Here is a 13,544-nt window from a genome sequence, read left to right on the forward strand (position 1 = left end):
GCATGTGATATAATAGCAATCCCTAAAGGCAGACTTCCCATTGAAAGAGGCAATCGGCCCTTAGAGTAATCCCTTCTCTTTTTCTTGATAACATCTGTTTAGTTGGTTATATCTTCTTGAGATATCATCTGGTGCTGACTATGGGTTAAAAACCTAAATTCTCATCTAAAATTCCAAGCACCTGCAGAAACATAACAGCAATTGAACAGATGCTGACAGTCTTCTTTTGTGAAATGTGAGGAAATACGGATTTGTGGGTAAGGTACCTGGGAGATCTGTATTCCGTTCCTACCTTTGCCACAGACACCTTGTGTGACCTTAGGCAAATCATTTAACCTGTGTGCCTCAATTTCCACTTTGTAAAATGGGGCTTCTTTGTCTGCCTTTGTTTAGACTGTAAGCTCTCTGGGGATGGGACTGTCTTCTACATAATGTGTTTCTGCGCATTTAATGGGCCTCTAGTCTCTATTGTAATGCAAAAATTAGAATTTGGATCTGAATGTCATAGATGGGCCATGTCTTTATAATGGGGCTGAATCAAAACCTTCAGATCCATAAACTTCCCAAATGTTGAAGAAGCCCCAATTTGGATTTTGCAGCTCAGCTCTATCTCTCGTCCATGTGCAGTAAATGACTTCACTGATTTCTCTTAAGGCCATGTGGGAGGCAAGGGTTTGATCGTAAAAGTGAGTGATAATAAGTGGTAACTATCAAGCAATCTGGCACATGAATATTCAGCGTTGTAGTCTGTATTCTTGTGTCTTTTGAAGAAACACACTTACCTCTATGCACTATGGCCTTTTGTACTTTCTAATAACATCTGAAAGGAAGATCCTGCATGTTCCATTATAACCAAGCACACTCAGCCAACAACAACAGCATGGATGGAACACTAAGCATCTCAGACAACATGAAAAAAACAAAGCCAAGATTCCCAGAGCTCCCCACCTTGCAGCCACAGGGAGCAAGTAATACGTGTGTCTGTAGTGACCAGGAGTCATTCCCTCCTTTGTCCTTTGTGAAATGAGTTGGTGAGTCTCTATCAGATCCCAGTGTCAAAAGGCCCACATCTCCGCAAACACAGAGGGTACGAATTAACATCTTTTATAGTCCCAGCAGAAAGATCAAGACTGAAAGAGTAAGTCAGAAAGCAGGACATGTGCATGGGGAATCCATCCAAGGCGAGGCTGGGCAGTGCAGGCAATCTTTCATTGCTCCTTGTCTGTCTTCACCTGATCTATTCTCCAGAGACTTAGTGGTTTCTTTTTTAAACCTATTTCTTTCGTTTTACATTTAAAGGCTCCAATCCAGCACCCACTGAAGCAGTAGCAATGTGAATCTTTCCACTGATTTCCAAGGCCAAAAGCACTATCAAAGTGCTTCAATAATTTTCATGGAAATAGTAAATTTGTCTTGGTTTTCTGTTGGTTTACAATCTTTTCCTGTGAAGATCTTTGGCCATTTTCCAAGTCAACAAGACTGATCTTAGGCCCTGACTCTGCAAAATATGTAAGTAAGTGCTTAATGTTAGATATGTCCTTAACTGGGACTTAAGCACACACTTAAAGTTAAGTGCATGCTTGATTTCTTTGCTGACTAGGAATGGGCTTAAGCATGTGCTTAAGTAGTTTGCTGAATCAGGACCTTGGTGTGGAATCAATATATAGTAAGTGGGACAGACAGTGGAAAAGATCATTAAGTTAAAGAGTAAGCGATCGAAGCAGCAAAAATGATGTGAACCAAAAGCATGATGGTCCTTTAAAAATCACCCTCCTGTATTCACATAAAACTCCTACCACCCACCGTTTCCCCACCAAAGCCAGGCACCCCCAGAAAGAACCTAATCATTCACTCTCCAGTCTTGGCCAAGAGGATACCCATCACCCAGCTCTATCTGTATATGCATTTATTCACACATACATATATTTCTATATACACAGAATACACTCATGTGTCTGTGCATATTCACATGTGCATGTGGGCACACACACACATATATACATATACAAATATTCAAATTGCTAATGTATTCACTGGAAAAAAAATTCTTCACACCATTCACTATTACCTACTGGTGGTTTTAAAAATTCTATCCAACAATCTCAGGTCTCTAGAGGAAGCAACACCAGAAAACACAGTAAAGGTGGAGTGTCCAAAAACAACAACAACAAGAGAAAGGATGTGGCTTTGGTAGAAGGCAGCATTAATATTTTTTGTATGTGTTTTTGTATGTGTGTCTTCCTTCAGTGGAACACGTTTGAAACTGAAGTGTTGCCACGTAAGTTAACATGGGTAGAAATTGATTTTAAAATGGATTAAATATCAATTTGAAATTAACAACCTAAGAAGGGATTAAATCCATAAAGATTAATGAAACAAGCATCAAAAGACACATTTCACTACAGATAGCACTCAGAATTAAGAGGGAAATTTGCTATTGATTCTGGGCTGCCACTGAGGCAGTCCCTTATTGCTCAAAGATTTGTGATAACCTCACACTGTTCTCCTTTTTGTACAATGTCTCTTCATCCCCCCCCACTTACTCTTTTCTTTTCTTTTCTTTTCTTTTCTTTTCTTTTCTTTTCTTTTTTCTTTTCTTTTCTTTTCTTCCTTGTTGACTCCATACTGGGATGAAATTGAGCCAAGAGAAATTGAACTGAATATCAAGCAAAACCTTCCAGCAATGACATCCATGATTCTGAACAGTGATCTCCCAAGAGCAGAAGTGGTGTGAGCCTTGCTGACTCTTTTAATATTATTCTGGAAAATATACTGGAAGGAATAGCCAAGCACTGGGATGAGAGAGATGAGCTAAAGAATCTTCTCCTCTGATTTCTATGACTCTGTGCCTGCCTGTGCAACAATTCCACAGTGCAGAAAAAACAAGACAATGCAGTGCCTTCTAAAGCTTTGTTTTAACCCCAAACCTTGTCAATCTTAGGCTCACATCTAATCATGTGTCATGGCTTGGTGGGGCAGAGATACATCTCCCAGGAAAGTGAAACTGACATGTTCATTGCTAACATTAGATACACATTTCTCAGGTTCAATATAATTGTTGTCACTAACAGCTCTCTTCTACTTGTATAATAGTATCTATCTGTCTACTGCTGCCTATAATATTTCTTTGTCTGGGCAATTGCTGCTCTCATCATCACTGCGGTATATAACAACTTCTCCCCCATATTTGTTCATAACATCTAAGGACACTATTGGGAGTCATGCATGCTCATACTTGTCCAGGAGAAGCGTAATGATCTTTTGCACAGGATAAAGGGCCAGAAGTCATAAGTTCTACTTAGTCTCTCCTACAGTTGCCCTGTGTACCTATAGGCAAAAAATTCCAAACATTGGTGTCTAGCGGTGTTTGAAAAATGGCAGATATTATTTTAATGCAAATTTTTTTCAGTTTTTTTAAACAAAAAAAATCAGTTTTCAAAACTCCCAAATAATTTTTTTAGATCCTTTTCTTGAAAAAGAGGAAAGTTTCTGTCTAAAATTTTTCTTTTGAATAAAAGGCCATTTTTCATTGGAAAAAAAAAGGGTTGATGGAAAGTAGTCAACCTGACTATTAGCCACATAAATGAATGTTTATACACATAAATAAACAGATTGAATTTTAGAAGTGCTGAGTGTCTATATCTCCCACTGAAGTAAATGGGAAATTTGCAGGAGTAAGTGCTTCAGGATTTTGCCCAGTGTTTGAGACGCTTGGATGTAAAGTCCTAAAGAATTGCCAACTAATATTTTCATTATTATTGTTTTGCCACCTCCTACGTGTCAAGCCTTGATATTGCATATGTAGTAGATATTCTCAGTCCCTGGCCTTTGCCGAGCTCTGTGTTCACATGTGCTCTATAGTGTATTTAGTTCTGTGGATAATTGGCTGAGGCTACAACAGTAACTTCCTGTTGATTAGGTACAATTGAAAGCATAGAGCATGCATGCGTTATCACAGTGGTTTAAGTGTAAGCACAGTAGATGCCACAGTTGACTGCACAGCATGCTGATGCCAGCTGGGGTTCAATTTCAAGCCAGAAAACACGGCTTTACAAATGAACAGAAAAAACAGACTAATACTGAACATATCTCAAGAGGAAAATGTGCTTAATGTTTTCCCCCTTTTGCTCTCATCAAGGATCTTAACAAGTTCCTTAGTCAATTGCCTTTCAAGGGCAAAATGCTCTACATCCACCCCTCATGTCTCTGCAGCAGGCAGGTCTCTCTCTCTTTGTAATCTTCCAAAGTCATTATGTATAGGTAGGTTCCGTATCTTTGATGTGCTTCAGTACATTTCTTCAGCCAGGGATCTATGCTGCCTTTCTGATTCTAGGTTTATGTTGACAAAAGTTTCAGCCTCACAAAGAGAAATAGTACAGAATTTTGATTCCTACGGTTCCCCTTTTTCTTTAATTGAGCCTGTAGGCATAATTAAAATAGGCTTTGTTTTAGTTAGTTCCCTACATCTGAGAGGACTCCAATGTCCACTGGCTAAATGGTGGTTAAGACATTCATAATTTAATTTCTTCTGTAGCATTATACAACTAAGGCATGGTGTACACTACCAAACTATGTTGGTATAACTACACACCCCTGAGCAATGTAGTTATACTGATCTAACCCCAGGTATAGACAGCACTATGCCAATGGGAGGGCTTCTCCTGTTGAGATAGCTACCCTCTCTCGGGAGATGGATTACCTATACCGATGGGAGAATCTCCCTTGTCGACTTTGGTAGATTCTTCACTAAGCACTGTAAGTGTAGACAAGCCTCCAGGCCTCGTTGCACTTTTCCAGAATTATTTTGGGGCACACATACAGTGCTGCAGTGGCATAGCTGTACTGATGCAGCGAAAACGACCTCTGCAAATGGCAAAAGCTGTGTCGGAGGGGGAAGCTCGCTGACCTAGCGTTGTGCACAAGAGCGCTTATGTCGGTGTAACTTATGTTGCTATGGGGGGTGGTTTATTCACATCCCTCCGTAACATAAGTTATACCGACATAAACTGTAGTGTAGACACAGCCTCAGTCTCTGATCTCTTCCCCACCCGCTGTCTCTTTGAAGGATGTGCCTATTATATCCATTTTACAGAGGAGTAAACAGGCACATGGAGGTTAAGTCATATGACAGTGAGTCAGTGGAACAACCCTGAGAAAATCCAGGAGTCCTGGTTTCCTGCCCCCACTCTAACCACTAACCTACATTTCCCGTTTGAAAAACAAACTCATATTTAGCCTTATGAAACTTTTGTATTGGCTCTCCAGAGTTTAGGTGTCTGGATTCTTTGTAAAATGGCTATTCCACACCCTGGATAAGGTGGTGTACAGGAAAACACCTGCATCTAGAACTTCCATAGAGCATACAGATACTGCTACAATGGAGAGAGAGAGAGAGAGAATTTTAAAATTGCAGCAGAGTTCTTTTACTTTTCCAAATACTATGGAGTTAAAGTAATGCATGTGCTTCTTGAGGCGTGTCCCTAACATTGTAGAAGTTATGGCAAACTTGATTGCTGATTGAAACCTCGGCCTTTTAAGGTTGACCTCTGTTCTCTTGCAGGGGCGGCAGGTTTGTATAATTTTGCCTAGAACAGGTCCAAGTCCTGCGCCCCACCACACACACCTGCCTAAGGCTCTGGGAGGGAGTTTGGGTGCAGGAGGGGGTTTGGGGTGTAGGCTCTGGGAGGAAGTTTGGGTGTGGGAAGGTGTGGGCTCTGGGATGGAATTTGGGTGCTGGGTGCAGGCTCTGGGTTGGGGCAGGGGGTTGGGGTGCAGGGTGCAGGCTCTGGGAGGAAGTTTGGGTGCTGGGGTAGGGGGTTGAGGTGCAGGAAAGAGTGAGGGAGGAGGTTTGGGGTGCTGGTTGCAGGAGGAGATTTGGAGGCTGGGTGTGGGCTCTGGAAAGGAGATTGGATGCTGGGTGTGGGCTCTGGGCTGGGACAGAGGGTTAGGGTGTGGGAGGGGGTGTGGGGCATGGGGCTGGGCCAGGGATGAGGAGTTTGGGGTGCAGCAGGAAGTCTGCCCCAGGGCTGGGGCGGGAGGCCAGAGAGGAGGACTCCCCCCATCCCTCTCCTCACCAGGAGCAGTGAGCTTCAGGGGAGGAGAGAATGAGGGGGGGCCCTCGCCCTCCCCAGCGTCCCCAAGCATGACACTCATCCAAGCTACCCCAGGCTGCTGCTCAGGAGATCCAGCCAGGATAAGCCCCCACCCGCCCCGGAGTCAATTTGGAGTCACCTGGTGGGGAAGTGAGGGGCTGCCATGTGCCTCCTCCTTTCACAGGTGCAGCAGCCACCTCAGCCTGCCCCTGGCACCACTCCCTTGTAACCGGCAGTGGCTGGCGAGGGAGCGCAGTGCGGAGTGGCAGGGTAGCTGCCCACTGTTCAGGGCAAGCAAAGACGCTCCGGGGCGGTGTGTGGGGTCAGCAGGCAGGGCCAGAGGAGAGATCTGGCTCCGAACATTGGTGGAGCTGGGCCCCCTGGGCCCTGAATTTGCTGGAGCGCGGGCACCACAGGCTGATACAACTTGCGGCCTCTGTTCTCTTGTGTTGTCACTTCCGTGCCGGACATCTCCTGAGATGCCATGGTATGCCATATCTCAATCCACTCCATGCCCAAGAGAAAAGTCAATCAATCTGAATCTTGGTTTAGATTTCAAACACCGCCACAGCTTGGGGATGCTTAGGTTAGTCAAGTGTTGTCCTTTAGCCCCTTCACTATACAGGGAGTTCATCTTTTTAGTCATATGCACAGCCCTTAATAGAGAGTAAAAAGAGTTCAGTTTTGATCATTACTTCCTACATCTTAAGGTGGTGCAACTGGGCCTTGATGAAGTTCAGGAAAAGGATAATAAAAAAATAACATTAAGGGGATCAGTATGTGGATAGTCAGTGGCCTCTTCCACTGGGGAAAAACTTATGAAATTAATGTGATACCCATGGCACAGGCTTTAATAATCCTAGTTCTGGATTCAGCAAATTTCTAGGTTGCTATCCAAATCCAGCCCACGTCAGTAATGATTGCAAGTCCTTACCCCAGACAGCTGTCTGATGGTCTATGTGAAATGTTACTGGTTCAGTCCAGTTTCTAGTGGACACAGACTCACTTCATGAAAAGCCATCACCATTGATATAACTGTTAACCTTGTTGAGGCTAAAGATTTGAAAGGGTCAATGTGATGGTACTAACCTCTCATCCCTAAAAATGGTCCATCCATAACAGGGTTAAGGAAAAGTGCAGTTTGGGAGAATCCTGCTGTGCCATCAGCTGTCTCTTCCAGTTCTGTGGCTCAATAAAGGGCTTCATTCTCCCGAGTTGTAAATCTGAAACCTTTCACTAGTGCATGTGTGCATGCGCACACACACAAAAGGCACTTAAATAGAAAATAATAATCCCATTTGCTGGATAATTAATGGTGACAACATCATTCTGTGGCTTATGTGATTGAAATTCTCTATTTCTTACTCATATGGACAGAAAATATATTTCAATTATATTACTATGTGTGTCTCCTATATTAGATGGAAATGCTTTAATATCCCTGTATCGATCTTAATATATGTGTAATAAGTAGGCCCTAGTCTATGGCTTACTGAGTTATATCAGCGTTTTCCTTGCAGAGCACTACAAATAATTATTTCTCTTTTTTTTCAATAAGCAGTATATGGTGGATTTCTACCACCCGTGTTCCTGACTCTGAGCCTCTTTCTAATGTACAGTATTCATCTGTGCTCACAAAGGAAGATTCTTATGGGAGTTTTGCCATTGTCTTCAATGGCAGTAAGATTGGTAGCACATAAATCACTAGTAAGAGACATTTGCAAGCGGTCCCATTCTGAAAAAGGAGTGTCTGCATGTTATTACAAGGGCTGGAATATTCAGCTGTTTGGTGGCCTACTTGTAATAAGCTGATGGTGTTAGTCAGGTTCTTAGAGAGGTGCCCAAGTCTGAAAAGCCTCCTTTTCACAATTGCTTTTATTATTTATTGTTCATGTTACAATAATTTTTAGAAGTCCAAGCTGAAATGAGGGGCCAGATTTTTGAAATCAATAGGAATTAGGTACCTCTAACCTGGTTAGACAATTTTCAGAATCACAATAGGCACCTATCTTCATCTTTAGGCACTGAAATACCTTTGAAACTCTGGCCCAAGGACCTTATTTGTTATAGCCTGTGTAAATGTGTCATAAGAGACAGCAAGCTAGAAGCACAGATAGATAAATTCACTTGCCTGTGATCATACAGCAAGATGGTGTCAAAGTTGGCGGTAGATCTTCAGTGCACTGCCTTATCTACACCATCATCTTGCATCACAATAGGTGCTAAGTGACAGCCCCATCAAAGAGGCCAAAAATGACTGTAGTTGAACTTCACCCCTATGTAGAGATCAGACACAAGGCCTGTGTGCCCTTTAGAACGGAGAAACAATCAGAACTTCCATCCTGCAGCAAGTTCTGATATTTCAGCATTTGCTTTCTTCCCAAATCAGGACGAAAAGTTTAAAAAAATTATAAACTTTTTCATAAAATGAAAAACTCCAAAAAAATTGATTCGTAAATGGTGAAACATTTTGTTTGAAATTTTGCTGAAAAAATATTTCAATATTCCTGAATCAAAACATTTCATTTCAGTTTGTTGAACTGACTCGAAATGTGGAGTTTTGAGTAAATTCAATGTTAAACTTTATTCACCTATGGTGCCACATTGTCCCATGGGAGTTGTAGTTCAGATGTCCGATGCCCCCATTATTACCTATTGGCTGGTTCCCAGGCTGGACTACATCTCCCATGATGCACCTTTAGCCTTGCGACTCCCATGATACACCATGCTGCGTATTCAGAAGGCAGATTGTGCTGCTTCTTGGGAGATGAAGGGGACTTTTAGTGTGAGAGAAAGGTTCCAGATTTACTGTTCTAGAGAATGAAGTCTTCTACTGATCAACGGTAGAGATACAGATGGCTAAAAATATATGGCACCTGGCCCATAGGACGACCACAGGAAAATTTTGTTTGATGTTTTGAACATTTTGCATCAGTTCAACAGATCAAAATATTTAGATTTGGGTCAAACTGACACAACATTAAATATTTTGTTTCAGTTTTCATGAAGGAAAATTTAAAAAAATTTTAGCAAAATCAAAATTTCCCTATAAAAATTTGGATTTTTCAGAAACTGCATTTTTATTCAAAAACAAAAAAAAATCATTCAGATGGAAAATTCTCAACCAGTTCTATTTAACTCCCATGTTAGCCATTTGTGACGGCTTCAATAGAATTTAAGTGATGTACAGGCTTCATGCTGGATCTCGGGACAGAGGTGAAGTTTTCCCTGTAGGACTAGGGAGACGGAACTGTCTTTCCACTGGTAGAGATGGTCCCTCCAGTTGTGAGCTGGGATGCATGGATGGGGACAGCTGGGGAAGCTTGTATTGCTGCGGTCTATGATTCAGGACCCATTATAGTGGTATTAGACACTTGCAAAATATGGATCTGAATCTTTCATGATATCAAGAAGACCTTAGTTAGAGCTGGTTGAGAATCTTTCCACAAAATGTTTTTTTGTCGAAAAATGCCACTTTGTCGAAACTGCAATTTTTCCTGTGAAAGGGTCAGTTTCAACAAACAATTCATAGGGAAGGTTTCTTGGGCCCAGGATGGCATTTCTGATCAAGGAGCGGGAGAGAGACCGAAGAATACCCAATAGCTTTGTGGTTAGGGCACTCACTTGGGATGTGGGAGACACAGCAACTTGAATCTGAGTCTCCCAGATGAGCACTCCAAACACTGGGCTATTCACTGTTCTGGAGTAGGTCTGTCTCACCCACCTCTAACCTCAGTCTCCAGCATTGTCAGAGCAACAACTTTCACAAATACCAAATCCACTTAAAAACTTTTAAGACCAGGATTTAATAATCCAAGGAACAATCCAGCAAGATCATTTAAAACATGGGAAGAAATTCTGCCGACAATTTTGTGGGAGAGTCTCATCACATTTTGCCTGAGATTTTCAAAAGTGCATAGGAGATGTTGATACCAGCTTCCCATTAATATTAATTGAAATCGCGCCTCCACAGCCCCTAGTTGACTTTGAAAATCTCAGCATTTAGCGTTATGTTTCTCTTGGGGAAGACTTGAGAGTGAGTAGGGAGCCCCCTCTTACCACCAAATGCACTGTAGACAGTCAAGAGGGCTGGTTCCTGCTATGGCAGAGTTAGGGATACTTTGGGCATCATTTTTTGACTGGTAGCAGTGTTACTTAGTAGTCAGAGGGCCGGGAAGGCACCAGGAGCCCTGGGTTCTATTGGGACGGAGGCTGCTCTGATCGGTGATTGGAGGAAGTCACTTGTTTTCCCTACCATACAATGGGAATAACAATCCCTCCTTTGTAAAGTGCTTTCAGATCTCTAGATAAAAGGTCTATGTGAAGGCTAGAGATTATTTCTCAAAGGAGATTTTCAAAGGAGTCCCCTCCATCCCCATTGCAACTGGATGTTTAACTCCTTGTAAATCCCTTTGAAACCCCCACCTTTAATGTCTGGGTTAGAGATTAGACTCTGAACACACCAGACACAGACCAATAACACTAAAAAGAATGCGCAGTGAGACCTGCAGGAAGGCAAAGAAGAACAAAAACACCCCATCCAGTGAAGGTGTTAACACATCGTACATGCAGCAAGAGCCGAAAGGAAACAATAATGGCAAAGGAGGATGGCCACATGGCTTCCACCTTCATGGACACAGCGAGAGACCGTGGAGAGGAATCAAGGAGGAAGTGAAGGTGTAAGCGACTGACTGAATTGTTCATAAAATGCCAGCGCTGTTAGAGGTGCTGAACGTGGCATCAGAGGGTGGAAAGGAAATGGAAGGGGCTTTGAATGGCTTAGCAGCCAGCATGGCAATGGATTGGACAGATTTTCAAGGGTGGTAGGATTCCCCCTTCCCACTCCCTCATCCAGTGCAAGGGGAAATAGAGCTGGGGAAGAAATTCTTGCATCACTTCTCTCCCTGTTGCTGATGTAGAGTGTGTGTGGCTAGAGGAATGCCCTCTTTGCAGCATCATTCCCCAGATGCAGTTTCTGCCCTCTGGGCTGGCATAAACTAGAGCAGCCTTCAGGTTGATGAGTCTGGAGATGAGTCTCGCACAGAGTGGCTCCAGGGACTTTTTCCCCTCCTTTGCATGCCCATGAGCACTTGTACTTGTACTGTAGGATCCTCAGCAGTAGGCAAGAATCTAGCCTAGAATTCCTATCAAAAGTTCACTCACAGATCTTACAGATCTTACAGAAGGTGATCAGCATCTTGCTTTGTCCCACCGCGATGCTCCTCTTTGTGGCAATGTTGTGGGGGGCAGGGGCGGGGGGCAGGGGCAGATACCCAGGAGACAGAGGAGGATGTGGTCACTGACTACATGCTATACAGATCCACTGGCGAATAGCCCATGGCGGGGCGGGGGGGGAACACAAAGCCTGCATCTACTCCTGCAGCCCTGGGGCCCCATTAACAACTGCAGAGCGTTTCCAGGGTGCACCATGAAGCTGGGAGAGAGGAGGATCCCCTGTCTAATCCCATGAGGCAAACCCCTAACAAAAAGCCATTCATTTAGGCTTTGCACAAGAGGAAGTCTGGCCCCAGAAGAGCTTCACTGCTGCAGACTGATTAACTTGCCCTATATTTTTTTTAACCATGGCAGCATAGCATAGTTAAGACCACACACTGCTCTGAGACCCCAACTGTCAAAATGCAGGGGTGTGAATTCAGGACAGTGTCCTGCCTAGACATGAAATTTCCTCCTCTCAGTCTAAGTCAGATCCTGGCTGTTACTTTAAGGCAGAACTTGTTCTCTCCATTGGTATTTTATATAGCACTGACATGCTTTGATGCCTAGATGCAGGGCCGGCTCATAAGGCAGGGAGTTAATGTCCCTAATTTATACTTTCGTGAAGCTGGATATACATTTCTCTTCACAAGAATGTGCCAGCGGGCTGTAAAAAGGATAATTTTCCAAGACGACATTAAAATTATTTCCATTCAGGAGGAGAAAATCCTTGTTAGACAAATTCGGGGCTCAGGATGCATAATGTGTGAGCACATCCCCTCCCGTAGAGAGCAGATGCACCAAGGATCTGATTCAGATCTCACGCTGATGTAAAATAGGAGTAATTCTATTGAAGTCACTAGACTTACATTGGCGTAAGTGGAGGGAAATAAGACCTCAAGGAGTGCACCTAGGATAAAAGGCATCGTCTTAGTAGTCAGGGATCATAGTAGCAGTTGCAGATGCTTACAGATGGAGAGGCAGCGTTGTTAGCATTGAACGGATAGTCAGGAAACCAGCATTCTATTCCTAGCTCCTCAACTCATCTGTTCTCTGTGTGTGGCCTTCGGCAAGTCTCTGGACAATTGTTTCCCCTCCTGCTCTTCATCTGTTTCGTCAGTTTAGTTTACAAGGCCTTTTGGGCAGGGGCTGTCTTTCATTGTGTTTGTACAGCACCTACCACAGTGGGGACAGAAATTGAGTTGGGAACTCTGCACAACTGTAATACAAATAATGTTTCAGAGTAGCAGCCGTGTTAATCTGTATTCGCAAAAAAGAAAAGGAGTATTTGTGGCACCTTAGAGACTAACAAATTTATTTGAGCATAAGCTTTTGTGAGCTACAGCTCACTTCATTGGATGCATTCGGTGGAAAAGCATTCGGTTGCATCCGATGAAGTGAGCTGTAGCTCACAAAAGCTTATGCTCAAATAAATTTGTTAGTCTCTAAGGTGCCACAAGTACTCCTTTTCTTTTTTACAAATAATGTTGTGATCAACCAGAACTATTAGATCATTGAGTTAATCAATGGCAAGGAAAAGATGTCATCTCCCAACAGAGGATATATTAACATTTGAGAAAAGGCCATGGAGCATTAACATATTTTTTTCCATAGACTTGTGATAAGTTTTCCTAAATCTACTAAAAACACGTGGCAGTAGGAGCACAGGTGAAACTTTTGGAAGATTCGGAACGATAAAATTGTCATGATATTTTTTGCTTTATCATTTGGGCTTCATAACTATAGAATGTTACGTTATCTGTATGTAATGTGTGCTTGTATGTGTATTATATTTAAATTTCTAGGTAGTGCTTATGGAAGCGATTGGCCTACTTGACCACCAGTCATTGGTGAGAGGACCACCCAAAGGATGACATTGGCTCACACCCAGGACCGGGCCAGAGGCAGAAAAGTAATTGGGTTAAATTTAAAAATCAAAAAGTGCAGAGAAAGTTAGTGAGATCAAACGGTCACTACTAGGGTCTCAGAGAGGGATGCTGACCAGAGAGCCCTGGATCATGGGTGGCCACTGATCTGAGAAGTGATCAAGGGAGTCAGTGGATGCCTCCTAGTGGCATTCTGCCCAGATGAGTGCAAGGAAAATGGCCCCACAGTCACAGACAGACTCCCCAGGACTAAGCTTCTTCCTCCTGGATTTACAAAAGGCCAATTTGGAGGTTCCTAAGAAGATCTCTGTAATTAGTGCAGCCTCAGAACTTTTTGACCGCTAGTTGAAAG

This window comes from Dermochelys coriacea, chromosome 7 (assembly GCF_009764565.3).
Source record: "Dermochelys coriacea isolate rDerCor1 chromosome 7, rDerCor1.pri.v4, whole genome shotgun sequence".
NCBI classification, from domain to species: domain Eukaryota; kingdom Metazoa; phylum Chordata; order Testudines; family Dermochelyidae; genus Dermochelys; species Dermochelys coriacea.